At 44.3% G+C, this 26,344-nt stretch overlaps 1 pseudogene; it reads right to left on the minus strand.

Annotated features, from left to right (window-relative positions):
• Nucleotides 1-437: 437 nt before the first annotated feature.
• The window catches only part of LOC125506084 (uncharacterized), a 33,275-nt pseudogene continuing 7,368 nt past the window's right edge, over nucleotides 438-26,344 (minus strand).

Genomic DNA, 26,344 nt, shown 5'->3' on the forward strand with positions numbered 1-26,344 from the left:
GTCCACTTGGGCATTTAGGGAGCCTCGGCGTCGACAAACCCCAAAACGGATCCACTTGGGAATTTAGGGTGCCTCGGCGTCGACAAAACCCTAAATGGATCCACTTGGGCATTTAGGGTGCCTCGGCGTTGACAAAACCCTAAATGGATCCATTTGGGCATTACTGATAATTCATCACAAGCCAATAATTTAAGAACAATTGAAACTAATAATTCACCACAAACTCAACTTAATCCAAGCTGATAATTCATCACAAACTAAACTTAATTAAAGCTGATAATTGAAACTGGTAATTCATCACAAACAACATACAATCCAAGGTTCATTGCTACAGAAATAATAGAGTTCACCATAATAAAGCTTAACACATTACAAGCTTTCCTCCATAGCTACTACAAAAGACATCATTGACACACATGGTCAGACAACAACACAACTTAGTCCTCATCACAAATAGCCTTAATCTGGTGAAGCTTCCTCTTGTTGCTATCACCTGCTGTCTTGAGCTCAACAATGCAGGAAGCAAGAGTACTCTTCTCCATGGTCAACTTCTCATTCACTTTCATCAGCTCAGCAATGCGACAATCCACCCGATTCTTCTCTTTCTTCAGGTCATCCTTCTATTTCTTCAGGCCAGCATAACGAATCTCCAAAGTCCTCTTATCAGAGCTCAATTTTTCCTTCTCTTTAAGATGGTTGAACTTCAAATTCCTAATGACAGTGGCTTGAGCTACATGAATTTGCTTTAACTGGTCAACAACAGCCTTCAATTTTTTGATCTCGGCATCCTTTGTCATGCTGCTTTCCACACTCACTGAAATGTTCTTAGCATCATTCTTCTGGTTTACCTCAGGCTGGCTATCCTTATAATCCAAGAGGTTGTTCACATATTCAACAAGCTTCTCATATGTCTCCTGCAACTCTTTTTTCTGTCGTGTGAGATTGTGTACACTGCATGAATGCTCCAGACATGCCATCTTGTTATTATGCTGGCTATCCTCATACATAAGCACAGCTTATGAATAGCATTCTGCATATGCTCTGGCCAATGCTCATCTACCCACTGCACTAATCCAGAATTTGCAACACCCTACAATAGAAAAAATCAGTTCAAAATTACAGACATTACTTACAAATTCAGTTAAATAGCTGATTCAGAATCAGATTCATTTAATGATGACTAATTATGAAAACTACAACTGAAAGTGCTAGTGATCGACTAGAGGGGGGGTGAATAGGCGTTTTTTATGAAAGTCTTCAAAGCATTGAAGTTTCGAAGACAAACGATGAAAATAAACCTATTACCATGCAGCGGAAGGTAGACTACACAAAGCAAGCCATAGTCAAGTATTCAATGAAGTGAAAGCACAACGACTAATAGCAGCTAGGCAGTATAGATCAGGTAGGAAGATAGTGTGAAGCCAATCAGAACAAGCGATCACTCAGTGAAGACAAAAGATAATGCAATCATACAATGACTTCACCAGAGCCAAAAAGGGGGAGATTGTAAGTGCATCTAGTGCCACCCCTAGTTGGTTTTGGAGTATTGACGACAAACCTAGTTGAGGGACTAATGTGTTTGTGAGAATTGCAGGAAAACACAGGTAGAAGTCCCTCATTGATTTGGTTTTCCTACCAGAGATGACCCCTAAAAATGTATGAAGACATTGAAGTCAAAGGTGGTATGTGAAGACATTCACATTGAAGACTATGACAAGAGAAGACATCGCGTGAAGACTATGGAGCGCGAAGACTTAGCAGTTTCGCTGTTCTTTGTTTTTCTTTGTTGAGTCATAGGAACCACCGTACTGTTATGTGGGGTCCAAGAGAACCAGTCAGAATGACTGAAGTGATGCTTAACCAAAATCCTATGTCTTCGAGTGAAGACTATGAGAGCAAATCTTGTCCAGAGTGGATAAGTCAGCTTTGCTTGTAGCCCAAGTAGAGTTGTCGTGTGTGTTTGAAATCTGACCGTTAGAACACGTGTCAGTTCCTTAGTGACCCCGGGTCATTTCGGACAAATCAGGTCGGGTTGCCTAGTGGCTATAAATAGCCGACCCCCTACAACCATAAACGGTTCGCTGCTCAGAGTTTGAGTACGGCTTTTGTCGTTTGAGAGCAACCCACCTCAAAGCCTTTGAGAGAGAATTCCTTGCGAGGATAAAGCCCTAAACACCCAGAGCCAAAGAGTGTTAGGCATCACTTAAGTCTTCCTGTCTGTGTGATCTGAAGACTTATTACACTTGAGGACTGTGAATCCTCCAGCCGGTTAGGCATCGCGTTCTGAGCATCCAAGAGTCATTGTGGATCGCCGGTGAATGAAGTCTGTGAAGGTTTGGAAGTCTACCTTGAAGACTTACCAGAGTGATTGGGCGAGGACTGGGTGTCCTTAGCTCAAGGGTAATAAGGTGAAGACGGGGTCTTCTGAGTTGAATCTCAGCCTCCCTAACCAGACGCACAGTTGTCACAGCAACTGGAACTGGTCCAACAAATCATTGTCTTCAACGAGTCACTGGTTTCATCCTTCCCTTCCCTTTACTTATTGTTGGTCCTTGTGAAGTCATTGTACGATTGCATCACCATTTGGCTTCACTGAGTGATTACTTGTTCTGATTGGCTTCACAATATCTTCCTACCTGATCCTTACTGCCTAGCTGCTATTAGTCATTGTGCTTTCACTTCATTGAATACTTGACTATGGTTTGCCTAGTGTAGTTTACCATCCGCTGCATGATAATAGGTTTATTTCTATCGTTTGTCTTTGAAACTTATATGTTTTGAAGACTTTCATAAAAATCGCCTATTCACCCCCCCTCTAGTCGATCACTAGCACTATCAATTGGTATCAGAGCAAGGTACTCCCTTGTTGTGTGTGATTCGGTTTAACCACCTGGAATTTTAGCTATGTCGACTGCAGGGATAATTAAAGTCTCCGCTGCGTGCCCCGTCTTCGATGGAACTGAATATCCCTACTGGAAGAATAAGATGCGCATGCATCTTGAAGCCATTGATGTCGACCTATGGTATGTCGTCAAGAACGGCGTTCCCAAGGCTGGAGAAGTGGTCACTGCTGCTGATGTCAAGAAGTTCGTTCAACTGGACTCTACTGCCAAGAATATCATCTGTGGTCATCTGACCAAAGGACAGTATGGCCGCGTGAGTGCTTTGGAAACATCTAAGCTAGTCTGGGACTGGCTCTCGAAGGTCAACGAAGGCATCTCAACCCAGAGAGATCAGAGAATCAGTGTCCTTCGCAACCTCTTCATCCGCTTCAAGAGAAATAACAATGAGAATGTCCAGCTCACGTTTGATCGACTCACTGACATCACAAATGAGCTTCAAGCCCTCGGCGCTACTGAGATCACCAAGCATGAAGTCGTCAAGACACTCCTGAGATCACTTGACAGTTCGTTTGACACCCTAGCCCTGATGATGCAAGAACGTCCTGTTTTCAAGACACTCGATCCGTCTGACATACTTGAGAGGCTCAACACACATGAGTTTCAGCTTTCTGAGAAAAGAGACATCTACGATCCCAACTATGGGCGAACTCGTGCCTTGAAGGCAAAAGCTGTCTCCTCATCTGAAGAAGAATCTGACAGCAGTTCTGATGATCTTGAAGACATTGGAAAGGAGCTTGCTATGCTTGTGAAGAAGTTCCAAAAATTCACCAAGAAGAAAGGCTTCAGAAAGTCTTCACGATCAAGCTCAAGAAATGATGAAGCTTCTGCTCATGACTACAAGAAGAGAACATGCCACAAGTGCAAGAAACCTGGCCACTACATCTCTGAGTGTCCGCAGTGGGACAATGAGAACAACAAGAACAAGAAGAGCAAGGAATATGACTCTGACGATAAGAAGAAGAAGAAATACTCAAAGTCTTCTTCCAAGTCTTCCTCAAAGTCTTCATCACACAAGAAGAGCTCATCTGGCAAGGCACGTGCGTTTGTTGGCAAGGAAATGGATTCAGAGGAGGAGTCCGCTTCTGAGGAGGAGTCCGATTCTGGCGTTGCGAGTCTGGCTACAGCATACGTTGCCAAGTCCATCTTCAACACTGAAGACAATGATTTCATCACCGACACTGATGCAAATGACAAGGACTACTCCGCTCCTACCTACTGCTTCATGGCACGCGGTGCCAAGGTAAACACACGCACTCCTCACTATCAAACTTCTAGTGAAGATGACTCTGATTGTGGTTCCAAACCTAGCTACAAAACACTTGCTAAAATTGCAACTGAACAACAGAAAGCTATGGAACATATTCAAAAACTGTTAGACAAAAGCGATGATCTGTTAGACGCTGAAATGACTCGATCTCAGTCCTTAATTGAAGACATAAAAAATCTTCACGTTAAGTATGAGGAACTTGAAAGTCGTCATGAAACGCTCTCAACAACTCATGAAAATCTTTCCTATCATTATCTTCAAAGGAAGCAAGATCTTGAGAAATTGAGAGCGGCTCATGAAGATCTTTAAAAGGAAAATGAGTCACTTCACGCCGAACAGATCAGTTCCGCTCAGGGAGGATTTGAACCACCATGTCTTAAATGCATTGAGCGTGACAACGCTACTTCTATTGCTGAGTGTTCTACTGCTGCTAATATTGCAATATCTTCAACTGTTGATGTGGTAACTAACCCCTCTGCTGAGGATACCACTGCTATTGCTGATGAGAATGCTAGGTTGAAGACATTGCTTGAAACAGGGATGTAAAAAAGTCTCAAAGGGCATCAAACACTATGTGATGTCCTCAAAAGGCAGATCCTGAACCGAAACCCTAGGAAAGAGGGTGTTGGGTTAGAAAGGAAAATGAATGCTGATGGCTCTTACTGGAAACCTGAGCAGTACCCCAAAACCACATGGGTTGCTGCAAAGGAACCTTCAGCGGATCCATCCACCCTATCTGGCTTCACTTGTGCTAATCACATTGTTATTGATGAATCCTTTGATGCAAACTATAAACTGTTTAAGAATCAGAATGGTGAAGTGTTTGCCAGGTATATTGGTAATAACTGCAGGAATGGACTGCCTATGAAGAAGATCTGGGTGCCGAAAAGGTGTTTGGAGAATCTTCCTGTGAATGTCATCATGACACCATAGGTGAAGAATACAAACCCCAGAACACAGGCTTCATACAGTCCAAAGACTTCATACAGACAGAGGACTCACCTGAGTCGCACTAACGCAAATGTTTTGCAGGGAAACCATACTCAGGCCTGTGAATATGAGCGCGTTTCATCAAACCGCCATGTTCATAAGACCAAGAACTATTCTGCTTATTCTTATGAGTACTATTGTCCACCTGCAAGACTTTTTGCTAGGGCTCCAAAGCCAAAGTTCTCAGATTCTGCACTTAGACTCATTGCTTCGAAGCCACCCTTGAAGATGTGGGTGGCTAAGAAAGCTTAACTCTCTTTTGCAGGGAAAGGTCTCCAGCCGAAAACCAAAATCGTCTGACGCTATTGCTGGGGACCTTAAACATCTTGTAGGGCACAAGATCAAATGCCCAAATGGTCTTATTATGTACTTTGTTCCTGAATCGCTTGCCACTCGCCCTATCAGTCCAAATCTCAATCTAAGCTTTCATAATCCACTGGTTCGTCAAATGTTTTTGCTTCACAATTCTCTTCGTGAAGCCTATCCCCCTAACTGCACTGTAGGGTACAACACCAGCTGCTTCAGAATGGATTATTGATAGTGGGTGTACCAATCACATGACTAGCAAGCGAAGCCTTCTTATGGACTCAACACTACGTCCATCTGACAAAAGTCACATCACATTTGCTGACACTGGTAAAAGCAAGGTATTGGGTCTAGGTAGAGTTGCAATCTCAAAGGATCAAGACATGGATAAACTCATGCTTGTTGAATCCCTTGGATTCAATTTAATGTCTGTTTCAATGCTTTGCGATTTAAACATCATCTGGGTCCCGACGACAATGGTAAAGAGTTTGATCAAAAGGTATACCGCTCCATGATTGGTTCTTTACTTTATCTATGTGCATCTAGGCCAGATATTATGCTTAGTGTTTGCATGTGTGCTCGATTCCAAGCGGCACCAAAGGAATCGCATCACTTAGCTGTGAAGCGAATTCTTCGATATTTGGCTCACACCCCAACATTAGGATTATGGTATCCAAAGGGCTCAGAGTTTGATCTGGTTGGATTCTCAGATGCTGATTATGCTGGTGACAAGGTGGATCACAAGTCTACATCAGGCACATGTCATTTTCTACGACGATCACTTGTATGTTGGTCTTCAAAGAAACAGATCTGTGTATCTCTCTCCACTGCTGAATCTGAATACATTACTGCTGGATCTTGCCGCGCTCAGCTTCTATGGATGAAGCAAACACTCAAAGACTATGGCATTCATCTGAAGCAAGTGCCACTCTACTGCGACAACGAAAGCGCCATCAAGATTGCCAACAACCCAGTTCAGCACTCGAAGACAGAGCACATTGAAATTCGTCATCACTTTCTCAGAGATCATGTTGTGAAGGAAGATATTGATATCATACACGTCAACACTGAAGAGCAATTGGCAGATATCTTCACCAAGCCCTTGGATGAGAAGAGATTTTGCAAGTTACGGTGTGAGCTAAATATCTTGGAATCCTCAAATGTCCTGTGATCAGGCACACATCCTAACACTTATGCATATTGATGACTTAGATGTGCAACACACGAAGTAAAGTATATCTTCAATCAATGAAGACATACATTCTAAGTGTGAATACATTAATGTGAAATTTGACTTCGGAGCGCCACGATAATTGTGCGCCGTGTCTGGGTCTAATACTTCCTATACGGTGGGTAACGCCACCACCAAATTCCTCTGTTTGAAGTGTTTCACCCATGCGTTACATTTGCTATGTCTTCACATTTTGTTTGTCTTCATTCTCAACTTTTCTTCATGATTATCTTCACTATGTTGGTTTGATTGTCTTTCTCACATATATATACTAGTGTTCTGTCCTCTACAGCATTCACTTATAGCTATGTCTTCTTGTTGAATCTTTTGAACTAAGTGAATGTGATCGGACCCTAACCTCTCTATGCTTTTTATCTCAAACTCTATCTCTCCAAATCATATGCATTCTCTTGAAACTGTCAAATGTCTTCTCTGCGTCCTTGTCAGCAGAAGATACAGAGACAAACATTAAGTCCGCTTTCAATGCTAATTCCTTCACCTGAAACCCGGAGAAGTGGGAACGACCACCCGACAATCCAGGCGTGCGTGGGAACGTGGAACAACCTCTGATATGTTGCATGATGGCCATGTGTCCTTCAGATGTGAATCGCCAGGGGCACCTGTGTAATAACACTGTGCCGTCCCTGTCCCTATAAATACATGCCTCACCACAGTCATTATCCTTTCTTCCACTCTCGCACAAACCCTAGCGCCACCGCTAGCCCTCAACGACACCGGCGACGAAGCGCTTAGCTGCCGCGACCTCTCCGACGCCGTCTTCACGCCGGCCGCGGACATCGTCCTCTCCGCCGTCGCCATAGGTGTCCTCCGTCGCCAAGTTAGGGCACGGACGATCGAACTGCTCGGCCTCATCTCCCTCTCCGTCTAGGAGTTCTTCGTGTGGTAAATAAAACTTCCTTTTTACGGCCCCTTTGATCCTATAGATTCATCACTTTCTACCACAAGCTGTTTCTGTTCACACAAGTTGGATCTATTTCATACTGCATCTCATAATATGCCTAGTATGTTCACTTATGCTTCACAAAGTAGTTAGATTCCTCACTTGTACTTATTCGTGGATTCGTACAAATCTGGAACCAACTCTCTATCTATGAGTGAATGTCTTCGCACTATGAGGTCAATGTCCTCTAAACTGATTTATCTTCAAAATCTTCTGAGAATGCATATGACCTCTTCCCCTTCCCTCGCACCTTAATGCTGTCACAGGTACATGTCCGTGGGAGAATCCCTTGGTTCTCATAGTCTGCATTCATTTACAGAATTCTTACAGCATCATATAAATTCTCCCGAAGCCAGTTCCTGTTTGTTCAGCAAGTGAAAGCCTTTGAAGCCTTTGAACGTGTTGAAGCCATTCAGTTTGAAGTTCATGGCTGTAGAGAAATCAGTAAGGAAGGGTGGTAGACAGCGTCGTGGGGGAACGTCAAGAGATTTGTCTGATGACCTCTCAGAGCTTTACAAGACAGATCCTGAAGAGGATTACAATCAGCGCAAGACCCGAATCCAATGGATTCGAAGATATTGGGCAGAACAATGGTTCAAGTACAGGTTTGTGACCCAGGAATATGCTGAGAAAAATGCCATCAAGCGACCATGGGGAGACATCCTATACAGAATTCTTCAACCCAGGTCCAGAGATGAAGCCATTGAACAAGGCTTCTATCCCTGCATGGTCCGTGGACCACAGCCTGCGGATGCACACCCATCGTCATTGCTATGGTGTCGTGACAACAATTTGTTCAAACGCAACTTCCAGTTTGCCAAGAATTTGTCTAAGCAAAACAAGAAGTCATTGGGACTAGACTTCAACCCTAGTCCTTCTGCTCCCCGTGCCGATGGCACCCGCGAAGCTGAACCCAATCTTGTTGGGCCCTTCTACAACCTGGAAGGTCTCATCACTCATATCATGGTTCAAGGGACAGCCGTGGATGAGCCTGCGGATGACGCTGAATCTGATGAAGCGCCTGCACCGCCGAAGCCAAAGAAACTGAAGAAGCCTAAAGCTTCAAAGCCTGCCTCGGCACCAAAAATCTCACGGGTGAAGCCACTGGCTACTGCACCTCCTGAAGACAGTGTGCAGTCTGAAGATTTGTCACGCATCTCCAAGCCCTCGAGAGTAAAGATGCCCTTGCAACACACCAGCCAAGAACTGACTGCTGCTGCTATTCTGCGCAATGATGCCATTGATCTGTCCAGCGATGAAGATCTTGCAGATGACGCTCTTGAGCAACTGATCAAGAGCAAAGAAGAAGCAGAAATCTTCAATGATTTGCCTCTCTTTGATGTGGCAATTATCCACAACTTCATTGATGAGTGGTTTGAAACCCCCAATCTCAGCTTTGAGGATCTGCAACTTCCAATTGGCCTCAGCGTTGCCTTCTCTGGTGCCATTGCTTCTGAGCTGGCTCTAGCTCAGTGCATAGTTGAGCTGAAGCACAAAATTGACTATGAGAAAGCTCAGTTCAAGAAGCACATGGCAGAGCTCAGCGTGCAAGAGGTCAAAAACTTCAAGATCATGCTGCACGAGCTCAAAAAAGCCTTTCTCAAGAAGCATGAAGAAGCTCAAGGTTCTCGTGAACGCATGAAGAGTCTGGCTGACAAGTGTGTGCAAGCCTACAATGAGGCTGAGAAGCGTAAGGCTCTTGGTCGTCCTGGCATCGATCCTAGGATGGTTGCAAAGAAGAAGAAGAAGCCAGCTGTGGCCGAACCCAAAGCACCAAGGCAGGAAGCACATCCCATTGTCATCCCAGCCAGCATGACTGGCTCGAAGCCAAAGGTCAGGTCAACCACTTCAGAACTGAAGAAGACGAGGACTGCTGAGGCTGAAGCCAGAAAGAGGAAACATCCTGAAGCCTCTGATGCTGCCGCCTCCAAGAAGAAGCGCAAAACCAAGAAGGATCGGGCTACTCCCACAAAGCCCTTAGTTGTTGAACCTATCTCAATGGTTCGCCCTGCAGCTGAACATCAAGAGCGCCAACTGATTGTCCATGAGCCTGCTTCCACACAGGCTCATGAAGCTGAAGACATTCCAGCAGTTGATCCCACCGCTGCTGAAGACATTGGTCACCATGACAATGTTGAAGATGATGTAGTTCTTCCTCAGATTGAGCACCAACTGGTATCATCGCCTGTGCTTACGCACAGCGAACTCATCAGCATTGGTCGTCCTTTGACGCCAATTGCTCAGGATGCATCATGGGATGATCACCCACAACAACAAGTCACACCACCCCAGCAAGAAGAAGAAGAAGATGACCTTGAGGCCCAGCCAACTCCATCTTCAAAGGCGTCGCCAGCGTTACGCAGGCTTTGCAAAGGACCAAGGCCTCAAGTCTCTCTTTCGATCGTTCCAGAAGGAGAAGTGCCTCACCAATCTGTTGCACGTCAAGTGTTTCAAGATGCCACTCCTACTGTGAATGTCTCCGAGTCTGAGGCTAAATCTGCTGAAGACATTCCGGCTGCATCAGCCGACGACACACAAGAAGAAGAACGTGTCCCTACTCCCCCCATTACTGAAGAAGTTGTTCTCGAGGAGAACATGTCTATGCCCGACCCTCCAGCTCATCAAGTGGAGGCTGAGAATCTTGAGGCTGCCACCACCAACACAAATGAAGCCAATGACGTAGTCGTGGCTCAAGCAAATGTGGAGCCTGCACCAACCAATGTGCCAGAAGTCAATGAAGCCAATGATGCAACCGCTCCTGTTCCTGCGCCTACTGCTGGTCCTCAGTTTGACTATCACGTTGAGCACAGGCCTCAGTACAGAAGCCAATGCCAAGGTTGCCCAGGTTTCCAGGTCCTGCATCGGCACCCGGATATTTTAATGTCAACAGCTTCAAAGCAGACAACACCTTCTTCAATAGCGCCAAGAACCCCTACTCAAGGGAAAGAATATCTTCTAATCGGTTCTGGAGCTATCCGCAATGAAGTTATTACTCATGCATTCTGTACAATCAAGGTCATATTTTCCCTCATATGCGTCTTGACACTGAAGCCATAACTGGTCTGCCTTGCTTGGAAAAAGCTCTGGATTGCTTCAAAGATTCTGGATTGTTGCCGTTCGTCACCGACAAAGAGCACTGGAACGAAGAATTGCTGCTCCAATTCTATGCCACTCTTCACATTCGTGGCTACAACAGAGATCCGAAGACTTGGGTCCTTGAGTGGATGACCAGAAATGTTCATCACGAAGCCAAAGCCTTTGATATCATTGAGCTCACTGGTCTGCCCACTCCTGGAGATCTTTATGAACCTGGTTGTCAGCTTCACAGTGAAGCTATGGAGAGCATCTTTCAGAAGCCTGAACCGAACATGAGTCAGATGCTTAGTATGATGAAGCCTTTGCCACAAGACGCTGCATATCCTAAGGAGTTCTTTGTTGAAGACCTGGAGTATCTGCCAAGGACTATCTATGACATTAAAAGGTGAACTCTCTGTCCCATCAAAGGACATTCTCCACATGCAAAGCTGGAAGGTGCAATGAAGACTTTGGTCTTCTATATTCTTCATGGCAAATGCTTCAATGCACAAGACTTCTTCATCCTCCAACTTGCTGCATCAGGATCTGATCTTTTTGGCTTGAAGTTCTACGCTCCATGGATAATGCGGCTGATTAAACTCCACTCAGCTATCTCATATCAGCCATCTGCTCGCAATCATCGGATCTTTCTGCCTGATGTGGATATGTCCGTTGAAGCCATTTATCTAGAGCCTGCCAAGGAACCTCTTAGTATTCAGAATGTGGAGCATTAAAGTTTCACTTAGAACATTGAAGGAGTTGAAGCAGTCACTCGTGTTTATCCTCTGGCTAGTACTACACATGCACCTCATCGTGCCCTCACTGAAGCCACTGAAAGCACCATTGCCCAACGGCCCAAGAAGCGATCTCGTGTTCTCAATGACCGAGAGCTTCTGGTTGCCCTTCATCAGAAACAGGATAGGCATCATGACTGGTTGAAGCGCCAAATGCAAAGCCTCTTGGTGGACGTAAACAGGATTCGCAATCTTGCCACCAAGAATGCCTTTGTTGCCCATGAAACCTGTCGGCGTACATGGAAAGGACTGACGCTTATGTGCTCTGAGAATGATCTTCAAGAGGATGGCTTCTCTGAACGCTTCAAGTTTGACTCCACACCTCCAAGAAGGACTGTGTTGCGACGAACTCAGTCTCTTGAAGACTCTGAGTTCTCTTCCTCCGCGGAAACTATGAATGCCAGAGTGATCGATGACGAAGACGATGCTACTTCACCGCCTCCCACTTCTGCATGCATCGACACTGCCCCGAGTTCGTCTGCACCGCCTAACAACACTGACGACCTTGCTGCTTCACCTACTCCTCATGGGAACGAGTAGACGCTCTATGTCTTCAAACCTTTTTGGTCCTTACTGACAAAAGGGGGAGAAGCATATGAGTTTGATAGTCTTCAAGCGGGTCCATATGGGCGGTTGCTTTATATTTTGCCTAGTGTTTACAACTCTCGTTTTGATACATTTGGTTCTTTGAGTTGTAACACTTAAAACTCGATGGTCATCTGCTACTTATTTTCTATTCTGTCATGCGATGATAAATTCCGCATGTGCGACGATAAATTCCGCACTTAGATCATTTTGCAGATGCCCATTTTTCATTATGCATGTCATTATCTTCACATACTTTTTCATGCATGATGAATTGTCATCATAAGTTGAAGAGGATCTCCACAAGTACAACCTGCCATGTGCATTTGCATACCAAAAGCAAATTACTTATATGCACATCTTCAGGGGGAGCCTTTGCCACTTATGAATACAATGACCTATCCTTTACAATTTCACATATTTTATTCCCCGTTGAAAACTTCAACTAGTTTGTCATCAATCACCAAAAAGGGGGAGATTGTAAGTGCATCTAGTGCCACCCCTAGTTGGTTTTGGAGTATTGACGACAAACCTATTTGAGGGACTAATGTGTTTGTGAGAATTGCAGGATAACACAGGTAGAAGTTCCTCATTGATTTGGTTTTCCTACCAGAGATGACCCCTAAAAATGTATGAAGACATTGAAGTCAAAGGTGGTATGTGAAGACATTCACATTGAAGACTATGACAAGAGAAGACATCACATGAAGACTATGGAGCGCGAAGACTTAGCAGTTTCGCTGTTCTGTGTTTTTCTTTGTTGAGTCATAGGAACCACCGTACTGTTAAGTGGGGTCCAAGAGAACCAGTCAGAATGACTGAAGTGATGCTTAACCAAAATCCTATGTCTTCGAGTGAAGACTATGAGAGAAAATCTTATCCAGAGTGGATAAGTCAGCTTTGCTTGTAGCCCAAGTAAAGTTGCCGTGTGTGTTTGAAATCTGACAGTTGGAACACGTGTCAGTTCCTTAGTGACCCAGGGTCATTTCGGACAAATCAGGTCGGGTTGCCTAGTGGCTATAAATAGCCCACCCCTACAACCATAAACGGTTGGCTGCTCAGAGTTTGAGTACGGCTTTTGTCGTTTGAGAGCAACCCACCTTGAAGCCTTTGAGAGAGAATTCCTTGCGAGGATAAAGCCCTAAACACCCAGAGCCAAAGAGTGTTAGGCATCACTTAAGTCTTCCTGTCTGTGTGATCTGAAGACTTATTACACTTGAGGACTATGAATCCTCCAGCCGGTTAGGCGTCACGTTCTAAGCATCCAAGAGTCATTGTGGATCGCCGGTGAACGAAGTCTGTGAAGGTTTGGAAGTCTACCTTGAAGACTTACCAGAGTGATTGGGCAAGGACTGGGTGTCCTTAGCTCAAGGGGAATAAGGTGAAGATGGGGTCTTCTGAGTTGAATCTCAGCCTCCCTAATCAGACGTACAGTTGTCACAGCAACTGGAACTGGTCCAACAAATCATTGTCTTCAACGAGTCACTGGTTTCATCCCTCCCTTCCCTTTACTTACTCTTGGTCCTTGTGAAGTCATTGTACGATTGAATCACCATTTGGCTTCACTGAGTGATTACTTGTTCTGATTGGCTTCACAATATCTTCCTACCTGATCCTTACTGCCTAGCTGCTATTAGTCATTGTGCTTTCACTTCATTGAATACTTGACTATGGTTTGCCTAGTGTAGTTTACCTTCCACTGCATGGTAATAGGTTTATTTCTATCGTTTGTGTTCGAAACTTATATGTTTTGAAGACTTTCATAAAAATCGTCTATTCACCCCCCTCTAGTCGATCACTAGCACTTTCAAGAAGAGGTCATATGCATTCTCAGAAGATTTTGAAGATAAATCAGTTTAGAATACATTGACCTCAAAGTGCGAAGACATTCACTCATAGATAGAGAGTTGGTTCCAGATTTGTACGAATCCATGAATAAGTACAAGTGAGGAATCTAACTACTTTGTGAAGCATAAGTGAACATACTAAGCATATTATGAGATGCAGTATGAAATAGATTCAACTTGTGTGAATAGAAACTGCTTGTGGTAGAAAATGATGAATCTATAGGATCAAAGGGGCCGTAAAAAGGAGGTTTTATTTACCACACGAAGAACTGCTAGACGGAGTGGGAGAGGAGGCCGAGCAGTTTGATCTTCCGTGCCCTAACTTGGCGACGGAGGACACCTACGGCGACGGCGGAGAAGACGATGTCCGCGGCCAGTGTGAAGACGGCGCCGGTGAGGTCACGGCAGCTAAGCGCTTCGTTGCCGGTGTCGTCGAGGGCTAGCAGTGGCGCTAGGGTTTGTGCGAGAGTGGAAGAAAGGATAATGACTATGGTGAGGCATGTATTTATAGGGATAGGGACGGCACAGTGATATTACACAGGTGCCCCTGACGATTCACATCTGAAGGACACATGGCTATCATGCAACACATCGGAGGTTGTTCCATGTTTCCACACACGCCTGGATTGTCGGGTGGTCATTCCCACTTCTCCGGGTTTCAGTTTGAAGGATTTAGCATTGAAAAACAGATTAATGTTTGTCTCTGTGTCTTCTGCTGACAAGGACGCAGAGAAGACAGTTTGACAGTGTCAATTGAATGCATATGATTTGGATAGATAGACTTAAGATAGAAGCATAGAGGGGTTAGGGTCCGATCACATTCACTTAGGTCAAAAGATTCAACGTGAAGACATAGCTATAAGTGAATGTTGTAGAGGACAGAAACCAAATTGAAGATAAACATGATGCCATGTTAACATTGAAGACAAACAAAATGCGAAGACTTTGCAAATGTAACGCCATGAGAAAAACACTTCAAAGGGAAGAATTTTGGTGGTGGCGTTACCCACCGTATAGGAAGTATTAGACCCAGAAACGGCGCACAATTATCGTGGCGCTCCGAAGTCAAATTCCATGTTAATATATTCACACTCAGAATGTAAGTCTTCATTGATTGAAGATATACTTTACTTCGTGTGTTGCACATCTAAGTCATCAACATGCTTAAGTGTTAGGATGTGTGCCTGATCACAGGACATTTGAGGATTCCAAGATATTTAGCTCACACCCTAACTTGCAAAACCTCTTCTCATCCAAGGGCTTGGTGAAGATATCTGCCAATTGCTCTTCAGTGTTGACATGTATGATATCAATATCTTCCTTCATTACATGATCTCTGAGAAAGTGATGACGATTTTCAATGTGCTTTGTCTTTGAGTGCTGAACTGGGTTGTTGGCAATCTTGATGACGCTCTCATTGTCGCAGTAGAGTGGCACTTGCTTCAGATGGATGCCATAATCTTTGAGTGTTTGCTTCCTCCATAGAAGCTGAGCGCAGCAAGATCCAGCAGCAATGTATTCAGATTCAGCAGTGGAGAGAGATACACAGTTCTGCTTCTTTGAAGACCAACATACAAGTGACCGTCCCAGAAAATGACATGTGCCTGATGTAGACTTGCGATCCACCTTGTCACCAGCATAATCAGCATCCGAGAATCCAACCAGATCAAACTCTGAGCCCTTTGGATACCATAATCCTAGAGTTGGGGTGTAAGCCAAATATCGAAGAACTCGCTTCATAGCTAAGTGATGCGATTCCTTTGGTGCCGCTTGGAATCGAGCACACATGCAAACACTAAGCATAATATCTGGCCTAGATGCACATAGATAAAGTAAAGAACCAATCATGGAGCGGTCTACCTTTTGATCGAACTCTTTACCATTGTCGTCGGGACCCAGATGATGTTTGGCTGGCATTGGCGTCGTGAAGCCTTTGCGGTCTTGCATACCAAACTTCTTCAGGCAATCTTTGAGATACTTCTCTTGAGATATAAAGATGTTGTTGCGTTGCTGACGTATTTGAAGACCAAGGAAGAACTTCAGCTCACCCATCATGGGCATCTGATATTGCTCTTGCATCGTATATCCAAACTCTTCACTGTATTTCTGGTTAGTGCAGCCGAAGATAATGTCATCCACATATATTTGGCACACAAACAGTTCACCATCATATGTCTTCGTGAAGAGAGTAGGATCCAGGGAACCAGGTTTGAAGCCTTTGCTCTTCAGGAAGTCTTTGAGTGTGTCATACCAAGCCCGAGGGGCTTGTTTGAGGCCATACAGTGCCTTGTTGAGCTTGTACACCATGTCAGGATGTTTTGGATCTTCAAAGCCAGGCGGTTGTGCAACATACACTTCTTCTTCAATCTTGCCATTGAGAAAAGCGCTCTTCACATCCATTTGATATAGAAGTATGTTGTGATGATTTGCATAGGCCAGCAGTATGCTTATGTCTTCAAGTCTAGCCACAGGAGCAAATGTTTCATCGAAGTCAATCCCTTCAACTTGACTGTATCCTTGAGCAACAAGACAAGCTTTGTTTCTGATAACTTGACCATGCTCATCTTGCTTGTTGCGATATATCCATTTGGTGCCTATTATATTGTGCTTCCGAGGATCAGGACGCTTAACCAGTTCCCATACATTATTCAGCTCAAACTGTTGAAGCTCTTCTTGCATAGCTTGAATCCATTCAGGTTCCATGAAGGCTTCTTCAACTTTCTTGGGTTCTGTTATTGAGACGAATGTGAAGTGCCCACAGAAATTTGCTAGCTGTGTTACCCTTGAACGAGTGAGTGGACCTGGTGCATTGATGCTATCGATTATTCTCTCAATCTACACTTCATTTGCAACACAAGGATGTACAGGACAAAGATTTTGCTCTTGCTGATCATTGTTATTGTTAGAGGGATTGTCGTCAGGCTGAGCATTGTCTTCAGGTTGATCAGGTGCGGTGATGATAAGTTCTTCTTCAGGTTGAGCTTCAGAAGGTATGATTTCTCTAGTTCCCATAAGTTTGATTGATTCACTGGATGGAACTTCATCTAGCACATTTGGCAGGTTCTCTCTTTGCGAGCCGTTAGTCTCATCGAACCGCACATCCACAGTTTCAACCACTTTATAGTGAAAGAGGTTGAAGACTCTGTAGAAGTGCGAATCCTTTCCATATCCAAGCATAAAACCTTCATGTGCTTTACGTGCAAATTTTGAAGTGTGATGTGGATCCTTGATCCAGCACTTGGCACCAAATACTCTGAAGTAACTGACATTTGGCTTCTTGCCAGTAAGGAGATCATAGGATGTCTTGTTCAGAAGCTTGTGAAGATAAACACGGTTGATGATATGACATGCAGTATCAATGGCTTTAGGCCAGAACTTTCTTGGAGTCTTGTTATCATCGAGCATCGTCCGGGCCATCTCAATAAGTGTTCTGTTCTTGCGTTCCACGACGCCATTCTACTGCGGCATGTACGGAGCTGAGAATTCATGTGCGATGCCCAAAGTATCAAGATAAGTGTCTAGGCTAGTGTTCTTGAATTCAGTGCCATTGTCACTTCTGATGTGCTTGATCTTGACACCATAGTTGTTCATGGCTCGATTGGCGAAGCGTCTGAAGACATCCTGCACTTTAGTCTTGTAGAGGATTATATGCACCCAAGTATATCTTGAATAATCATCAACAATGACAAAGCCATAGAGACAAGTAGTAGTAGTAAGAGTTGAGTAATGAGTGGGACCGAAAAGGTCCATGTGGAACAGTTCGAAGGGTTGAGTCGTTGTCATGATTGTCTTCAAGGGATGCTTGGCCCTCGTCATCTTTCCTGCTTCATAGGCACCGCATAAGTGATCCTACTTGAACTTGACGCCCTCGATGCCTATGACATGCTTCTTCCTTGCAAGAGTGTGCAGGTTCCTCATGCCAGCATGCCCTAGCCTCCGATAGCAGAGTCAGCATTCAGAAGCTTTTGCTAGAAGACATACGGCAAGTTGTGGTCCTGCTGAGAAATCTACCACGTGCAAATCATCTTTCCGATACCCTTCAAAGACTAGAGACTTGTCAGATTCCATTAGAACAAGGCAACGATATTTTCCAAATATCACAATCATGTTTAAATCGCAAAGCATTGAGATAGACATTAAGTTGAAACCAAGGGATTCAACAAGCATCACTTTATCCATGTGTTGATCCCTTGAGATTGCAACTCTACCTAGACCCAATACCTTGCTTTTACCAGTGTCAGCAAATGTGATGTGACTTTTGTCAGATGGACGTAAAGTTGAGTCCATGAGAAGACTTCGCTTGCCAGTCATGTGATTAGTACACCCACTATCAATAATCCATTCTGAAGCAGCTGGTGTCATACCCTACAGTGCAGTCAGGGGGATAGGCTTCACGAAGAGAATTGTGAAGCATAAACATTTGACGAGCAAGTGGATTATGAAAGCTTAGATCGAGGTTAGGACTGATAGGTGAAAGTTCTAGTGATCGACTAGAGGGCGGGGGGGTGAATAGGCGATTTTTATGAAAGTCTTCAAAGCACGTAAGTTTCGAAGACAAACGATAGAAATAAACCTATTATCATGCATTGGAAGGTAGACTACACTAGGCAAACCATAGTCATGTATTCAATGAAGTGAAAGCACAATGAAAAATAGCAGCTAGGCAGTAAGGATCAGGTAGGAAGATGTTGAGAAGCCAATCAATACTCGTAATCACTTAGTGAAGTCGAATGGTGATGCTATCGTACAATGACTTCACAAGAACCAACAGTAAGTAAAGGGAAGGATGAAACCAGTGACTCGTTGAAGACAATGATTTGTTGGACCAGTTCCAGTTGCTGTGACAACTGTACATCTAGTTAGGGAGGCTGAGATTCAACTCAGAAGACCTCGTCTTCACCTTATTCCCCTTGAGCTATGGACACCCAGTCCCCTCCCAATTACTCTGGTAAGTCTTCAAGCTAGACTTCCAAACCTTCACAGACTTCATTCACCGGTGATCCACAATGACTCTTGGATGCTTAGAATGCGACGCCTAACCGGCTGGAGGATTCACAGTCCTCAAGTGTAATAAGTCTTCAGATCACACAGACAAGAAGACGTAAGTGATGCCTAACACTCTTTGGCTCTGGGTGGTTAGGGCTTTATCCTCTCAAGGAATTCTCTCTTAAAGGCTTCGAGGTGGGTTGCTCTCAAACGACAAAAGCCGTACTTTAACTCTGAGCAGCCAACCGTTTATGGTTGTAGGGGGTGGGCTATTTATAGCCACTAGGCAACCCGACTGACACATGTTCCAACAGTCAGATTTCAAACACACACGGCAACTTTACTTGGGCTACAATCAAAGCTGACTTATCCAACTTTGAACAAGATTCGCTCTCATAGTCTTCACTCGAAGACATAGGATTTTGATTAAGCATCACTTCAGTCATTCTGACTGGTTTTCTTGGACCCCACTTAACAGTACGGTGGTTCCTATGACTCAACAAAGAAGAAAAAGGAACTATGAAAGATCTAAGTCTTCGCGCTCCATAGTCTTCATGCGATGTCTTCTCTTGTCATAGTCTTCAAGGTGAATGTCTTCACTTACCACCTTTGACTTCAATGTCTTCATACATTTTTAGGGGTCATCTCTGGTAGGAAAACCGAATCAATGAGGGACTTCTACCTGTGTTATCCTGCAATTCTCACAAACACATTAGTCCCTCAACTAGGTTTGTCGTCAATACTCCAAAACCAACTAGGGGTGGCACTAGATGCACTTACAATCTCCCCCTTTTTGGTGATTGATGACAAACTAGTTGAAGTTTTCAACGGGGAATATAATATGTGAAATTGTAAAGGATAAGGAATTGTCTTCATAAGTTGCAAGGGCTCCCCCTGAAGATGTGCATATAAGTAATTTGCTTTTGGAATGCAAATGCACATGGCAGGTTGTACTTGTGGAGATCCTCTTCAACTTATGATGACAATTCATCATGCATGAAAGGTATGTGAAGATAATGACATGCATAATGAAAATGAACGTTTGCAAAATCTTCTAAGTGCGGAATTTATCGTCGCACATGTGGAATTTATCATCGCATCACAAAATAGAAAATAAGTAGCAGACGACCATCGAGTTTAAGTGTTACAACTGAAAGAACCAAATGTATCAAAACGAGAGTTGTAAACACTAGGCAAAACATAAAGTAATCGCCCATATGGACCCGCTTGAAGACTATCAAACTCATATGCTTCTCCCCCTTTTGTCAGTGAGGACCAAAAAGGTTTGAAGACATAGAGCATCTACTCGTTCCCATGAAGAGTAGGTGAAGCAGCAGGGTCGTCGGTGGTGTTCGGCGGTGCAGAAGAACTTGGGGCAGTGTCGAGGCGTGCAGAAGTAGGGGGCGGTGAAGTGGCATCATCTTCGTCCTCGATCACTCTGGCATTCACAGTTGCCGCAGAGGAAGAGAACTCAGAGTCTTCAAGAGATGGAGTTCGTCGCAGCACAGCCCTTCGGGGAGGTGTGGAGTCAAACTTGAAACGTTCAGAGAAGCCATCCTCTTGAAGATCATCCTCAGAACACATAAGCATCATCCCTTTCCATGTACGCCGACAGGTTTCATGGGCAACAAAGGCATTCTTGGTGGCAAGATTGCGAATGCGGTTGACATCCACCAAGAGGCTTTGCATTTGGCGCTTCAGCCAGTCATGATGCCTATCCTGTTTCTGATGAAGAGCAACCAGAAGCTCTCGGTCATTGAGAACACGAGATCGCTTCTTGGGTCGTTGGGCAATAGTGCTTTTAGTGGCTTCAGTAAGGGCACGATGAGGTGCACGTGTAGTACCAGCCAGAGGATAAACACGAGTGACTGCTTCAACTCCTTCAATGTTTTGAGTGAAACTTTGATGCTCCACATTCTGAAGACTAAGAGGTTCCTTGGCAGGCTCTAGATAAATGGCTTCAACGGACATATCCACATCAGGCAGAAAGATCCGATGATTGCGAGCAGATGGCTGATATGAGATAGCTGAGTGGAGTTTAATCAGCCGCATTATCCATGGAGCGTAGAACTTCAAGCCAAAAAGATCAGATCCTGATGCAGCAAGTTGGCGGATGAAGAAGTCTTGTGCATTGAAGCATTTGCCATGAAGAATATAGAAGACCAAAGTCTTCATTGCACCTTCCAGCTTTGCATGTGGAGAATGTCCTTTGATGGGCCAGAGAGTTTGCCTTATAATGTGATAGATAGTCCTTGGCAGATACTCTAGGTCTTCAACAAAGAACTCCTTAGGATATGCAGCGTCTTGTGTCAAAGGCTTCATCATACTGAGCATCTGACTCATGTTCGGTTCAGGCTTCTGAAAGATGCTCTCCATAGCTTCACTGTGAAGCTGACAGCCAGGTTCATAGAGATCTCCAGGAGTGGGCATACCAGTGTTCTCAATGATATCAAAGGCTTTGGCTTCGTGATGAACATTTCCTGTCATCCACTCAAGGACCCAAGTCTTCGGATCTCTGTTGTAACCACGTATGTGAAGTGTGGCATAAAATTGGAGCAGCAACTCTTTGTTCCAGTGCTCTTGGTCGGTGACGAAAGGCAACAATCCAACCTCTTTGAAGCAATCCAGAGCTTCTTCCAAATAGGGCAGACCAGCTATTGCTTCGGTGTCAAGACGCATATGTGGGAAGATGTGAACTTGATTGTACAGAATGCAGGAGTAATAGCTTCGCTGCGGATAGCTCCAGAACCGATCAGAAGATATTCGTTCCCTTAAGTAGGGGTTCTTGGAGCTATTGAAGAAGGTGTTGTCTGCTTTGAAGCCGTTGACATTGAAGGATCCAGGTGTTGATGCAGGACCTGGAAACCTGGGCAACCTTGGCATTGGCTTCTGTACCTGAGGCCTATGCTCAATATGATAGTCAAACTGAGGACCCGCAGCAGGCGCAGGAACAGAAGCAGTGCTCTCTTTGTGAGCCGTTCGTTTCATCGAACCGCACATCCACTATTTCAACCACTTTGTAATGAAAGAGATTGAAGACTCTGTAGGAGTGTGAATCCTTTCCATATCCAAGCATAAAACCCTCATGTGCTTTTGGTGCAAATTTTGAAGTGTGATGTGGATCCTTGATCCAGCACTTGGCGCCAAATACTATGAAGTAACTGACATTTGGCTTCTTGCCAGTAAGGAGCTCATAGGATGTCTTGTTCAGAAGCTTGTGAAGATAAACACGGTTGATGATATGGCATGCAGTGTCAATGGCTTGAGGCCAGAATTTTCTTGGAGTCTTGTATTCATCAAGCATCGTCCGAGCCACCTCAATAAGTGTTCTATTCTTGCGTTCAACGATGCCATTCTGCTGTGGCGTGTACGGAGCTGAGAATTCGTGTGTGATGCCCAAAGTATCAAGATATGTATCTAGGCCAGTGTTCTTGAATTCAGTGCCATTGTCACTTCTGATGTGCTTTATCTTGGCGCCATAGTTGTTCATTGCTCGATTGGCGAAACGTCTGAAGACATCCTGCACTTCAGTCTTGTAAAGGATTATATGCACCCAAGTGTATCTTGAATAATCATCAACAATGACAAAGCCATAGAGACAAGCAGTAGTAGTAAGAGTTGAGTAATGAGTGGGACCGAAAAGATCCATGTGTAGCAATTCAAAGGGTTGAGTCGTTATCATGACTGTCTTCGAGGGATGCTTGACCCTCATCATCTTTCCTGCTTCACAGGCACCGCATAAGTGATCCTTCTTGAACTTGACGCCCTCGATGCCTATGACATGCTTCTTCCTTGCAAGGGTGTGGAGGTTCCTCATGCCAGCATGCCCTAGCCTTCGATGCCAGAGCTAGCATTCAGAAGCTTTTGCTAGAAGACATACTGCAAGTTGTGGTCCTGCTGAGAAATCTACAACATACAAATCATCTTTTCGATACCCTTCAAACACTAGAGACTTGTCAGATTCCATTAGTACAAGGCAATGGTATTTTACAAACATCACAATCATGTTTAAATCACAAAGCATTGAGACAGACATTAAGTTGAAACCAAGGGATTCAACAAGCATGCCTTTATCCATGTGTTGATCCTTTGAGATTGCAACTCTACCTAGACCCAATACCTTGCTTTTACCAGTGTCAGAAAATGTGATGTGACTTTTGTCTGATGGACGTAAAGTTGAGTCCATGAGAAGGCTTCGCTTGCCAGTCATGTGATTTGTACACCCACTATCAATAATCCATTCTGAAGCAGCTCGTGTCGTACCCTACAGTGCAGTTAGGGGGATAGGCTGCACGAATAGAATTGTGAAGCAAAAACATTTGACGAACCAGTGGATTATTAAAGCTTAGATCGAGATTAGGACTGATAGGGCAAGTTGCAAGCGATTCAGAAACAAAGTACATAGTAAGACCATTTGGGCATTTGATCTTGCGCCCTACAAGATGTTTAAGGTCCCCAGCAATAGTGTCAGACGATTTTGGTTTTCGGCTGGAGACCTTTCCCTACAAAATAGAGTTAAGCTTTCTTAGCCACCCACATCTTCAGGGGTGGCTTCTAAGCAATAAGTCTAAGTGCAACATCTGAGAACTTTGGCTTTGGAGCCCTAGCAAAAAATATTGCAGGTGAACAATAGTATTCATAAGAATAAGCAGAATAGTTCTTGGTCTTATGAACATGGCGGTTTGATGAACCGCACTCATATTCATAGGCCTGAGTATGGCTTCCCTGCAAAACATTTGCGTTAGTATGACTCAGGTGAGTCCACTGTCTGTATGAAGCCTTTGGACCGTATGAAGCCTGTGGTCTGGGGTTTGTCTTCTTCACCTGTGGTGTCATGATGACATTCACAGGAAGATTCTCCAAACACCTTTTCGGCACCCAGATCTTCTTCATAGGCGGTCCATTCCTGCAGTTAGTACCAATGTACCTGGCAAACACTTCACCATTCTGATTCTTAAACAGTTTATAGTTTGCATCAAAGGATTCATCAATAACAATGGGGTTAGCACAAGTGAAGCCAGATAGGGTGGATGGATCTGCTGAAGGTTCCTTTGCAGCAACCCATGTGGTTTTGGGGTACTGCTCAGGTTTCCAGTAAGAGCCATCATCATTCATTTTCCTTACGAACCCAACACCCTCTTTCCTAGGGTTTCAGTTCAGAATCTCCCTTTTGAGGACATCACATAGTGTCTGATGCCCTTTGAGACTTTTGTACATCCCTGTTTCAAGCAATGTCTTCAACCTAGCATTTTCATCAGCAATAGCAGTGGTGTCCTCAGCAGAGGGGTTAGTTACCACATCAACAGTTGAAGATATTGCAATAGTAGCAGCAGTAGAACACCTAGCAATAGAAGTAGCGTTGTCACGCTCAATGCATTTAAGACATGGTGGTTCAAATCCTTCCTGAGCGAAACTGATCTGTTTGGTGCGAAGTGACTTGTTTTCCTTTTGAAGATCTTCATGAGCCGCTCTCAATTTCTCAAGATCTTGCTTCCTTTGAAGATAATCATAGGAAAGCTTTTCATGAGTTGTTGAGAGCGTTTCATGACGACTTTCAAGTTCCTCATACTTAACATGAAGATTTTTTATGTCTTCAATTAAGGACTGAGATCGAGTCATTTCAGCGTCTAACAGGTCATCGCTTTTGTCTAATAGTATTTTAATATGTTCCATAGCTTTCTGTTGTTCAGTTGCAATTTTAGCAAGTGTTTTGTAGCTAGGTTTGGAACCACAATCAGAGTCATCTTCACTGGATGTTTGATAGTGAGTAGTGCGTGTGTTTACCTTGGCACCGCGTGCCATGAAGCAGTAGGTGGGAGCAGAGTAGTCCTTGTCATTTGAATCGGTGTCGGTGATGAAGTCATTGTCTTCAGTGTTGAAGATGGACTTGGCAACGTATGCTGTAGCCAGACTTGCAACGCCAGAATCGAACTCCTCCTCAGACTCCACCTCCGCCTCCTCAGAAGCGGACTCATCCTCAGAGTCCATTTCCTTGCCAACAAACGCACGTGCCTTGCAAGATGAGCTCTTCTTGTGTGATGAAGACTTGGAGGAAGACTTGGAAGAAGATTTTGACTATTTCTTCTTCTTCTTGTCGTCAGAGTCATACTCCTTGCTCTTCTTCTTGTCGTCAGAGTCATACTCCTTGCTCTTCTTCTTCTTCTTGTTCTCATTGTCCCACTGTGGACTCTCAGAGATGTAGTGGCCAGGTTTCTTGCACTTGTGACATGTTCTCTTCTTGTAGTCATGAGCAGAAGCTTCATTATTCATTGAGCTTGATCGTGAAGACTTTCTGAAGCCTTTCTTCTTGGTGAATTTTTGGAACTTCTTCACAAGCATAGCAAGCTCCCTTCCAATGTCTTCTGGATCATCAGAACTGCTGTCAGACTCTTCTTCAGATGAGGAGACAGCCTTTGCCTTCAAGGCACGAGTTTGCCCATAGTTGGGACCATAGATGTCTCTTTTCTCAGAAAGCAGAAACTCGTGTGTGTTGAGCCTTTCAAGTATGTCAGACGGATCGAGTGTCTTGAAATCAGGACGTTCTTGAATCATTAGGGCTAGGGTGTCAAACGAACTGTCAAGTGATCTCAGGAGTGTCTTGACGACTTCATGCTTGGTGATCTCAGTAGCGCCGAGGGCTTGAAGCTCATTTGTGATGTCAGTGAGTCGATCAAATGTGAGCTGGACATTCTCATTGTCATTTCTCTTGAAGCGGTTGAAGAGGTTGCGAAGGACACTGATTCTCTGATCCCTCTGGGTTGAGACGCCTTCGTTGACCTTGGATAGCCAGTCCCAGACTAGCTTAGATGTTTCCAAAGCACTCACGCGGCCATACTGTCCTTTGGTCAGATGACCATAGATGATATTCTTGGCAGTAGAGTCCAGTTGAACGAACTTCTTGACATCAGCGGCAGTGACACCTTCTCCAGCCTTGGGAACGCCGTTCTTGACGACATACCATAGATCGACATCAATGGCTTCAAGATGCATGCGCATCTTATTCTTCCAGTAGGGATATTCAGTTCCATCAAAGACGGGGCACGCAGCGGAGACTTTAATTATCCCTGCAGTCGACGTAGCTAAAACTCCAGGTGGTTAAACCGAATCACACAGAACAAGGGAGTACCTTGCTCTGATACCAATTCAAAGTGCTAGTGATCGACTAGAGGGGGGGTGAATAGGCGATTTTTATGAAAGTCTTCAAAGCATATAAGTTTCGAAGACAAACGATAGAAATAAACCTATTATCATGCAGTGGAAGGTAGACTACACTAGGCAAACCATAGTCATGTATTCAATGAAGTTAAAGCACAATGACAAATAGCAGCTAGGCAGTAAGGATCAGGTAGGAAGATGTTGAGAAGCCAATCAGTAGTCGTAATCACTTAGTGAAGTCGAA

The sequence above is a fragment of the Triticum urartu genome, chromosome 5A, assembly GCF_056163025.1.
Source record: "Triticum urartu cultivar PI428250 chromosome 5A, HENAU_Tu73, whole genome shotgun sequence".
Taxonomy (NCBI): domain Eukaryota; kingdom Viridiplantae; phylum Streptophyta; class Magnoliopsida; order Poales; family Poaceae; genus Triticum; species Triticum urartu.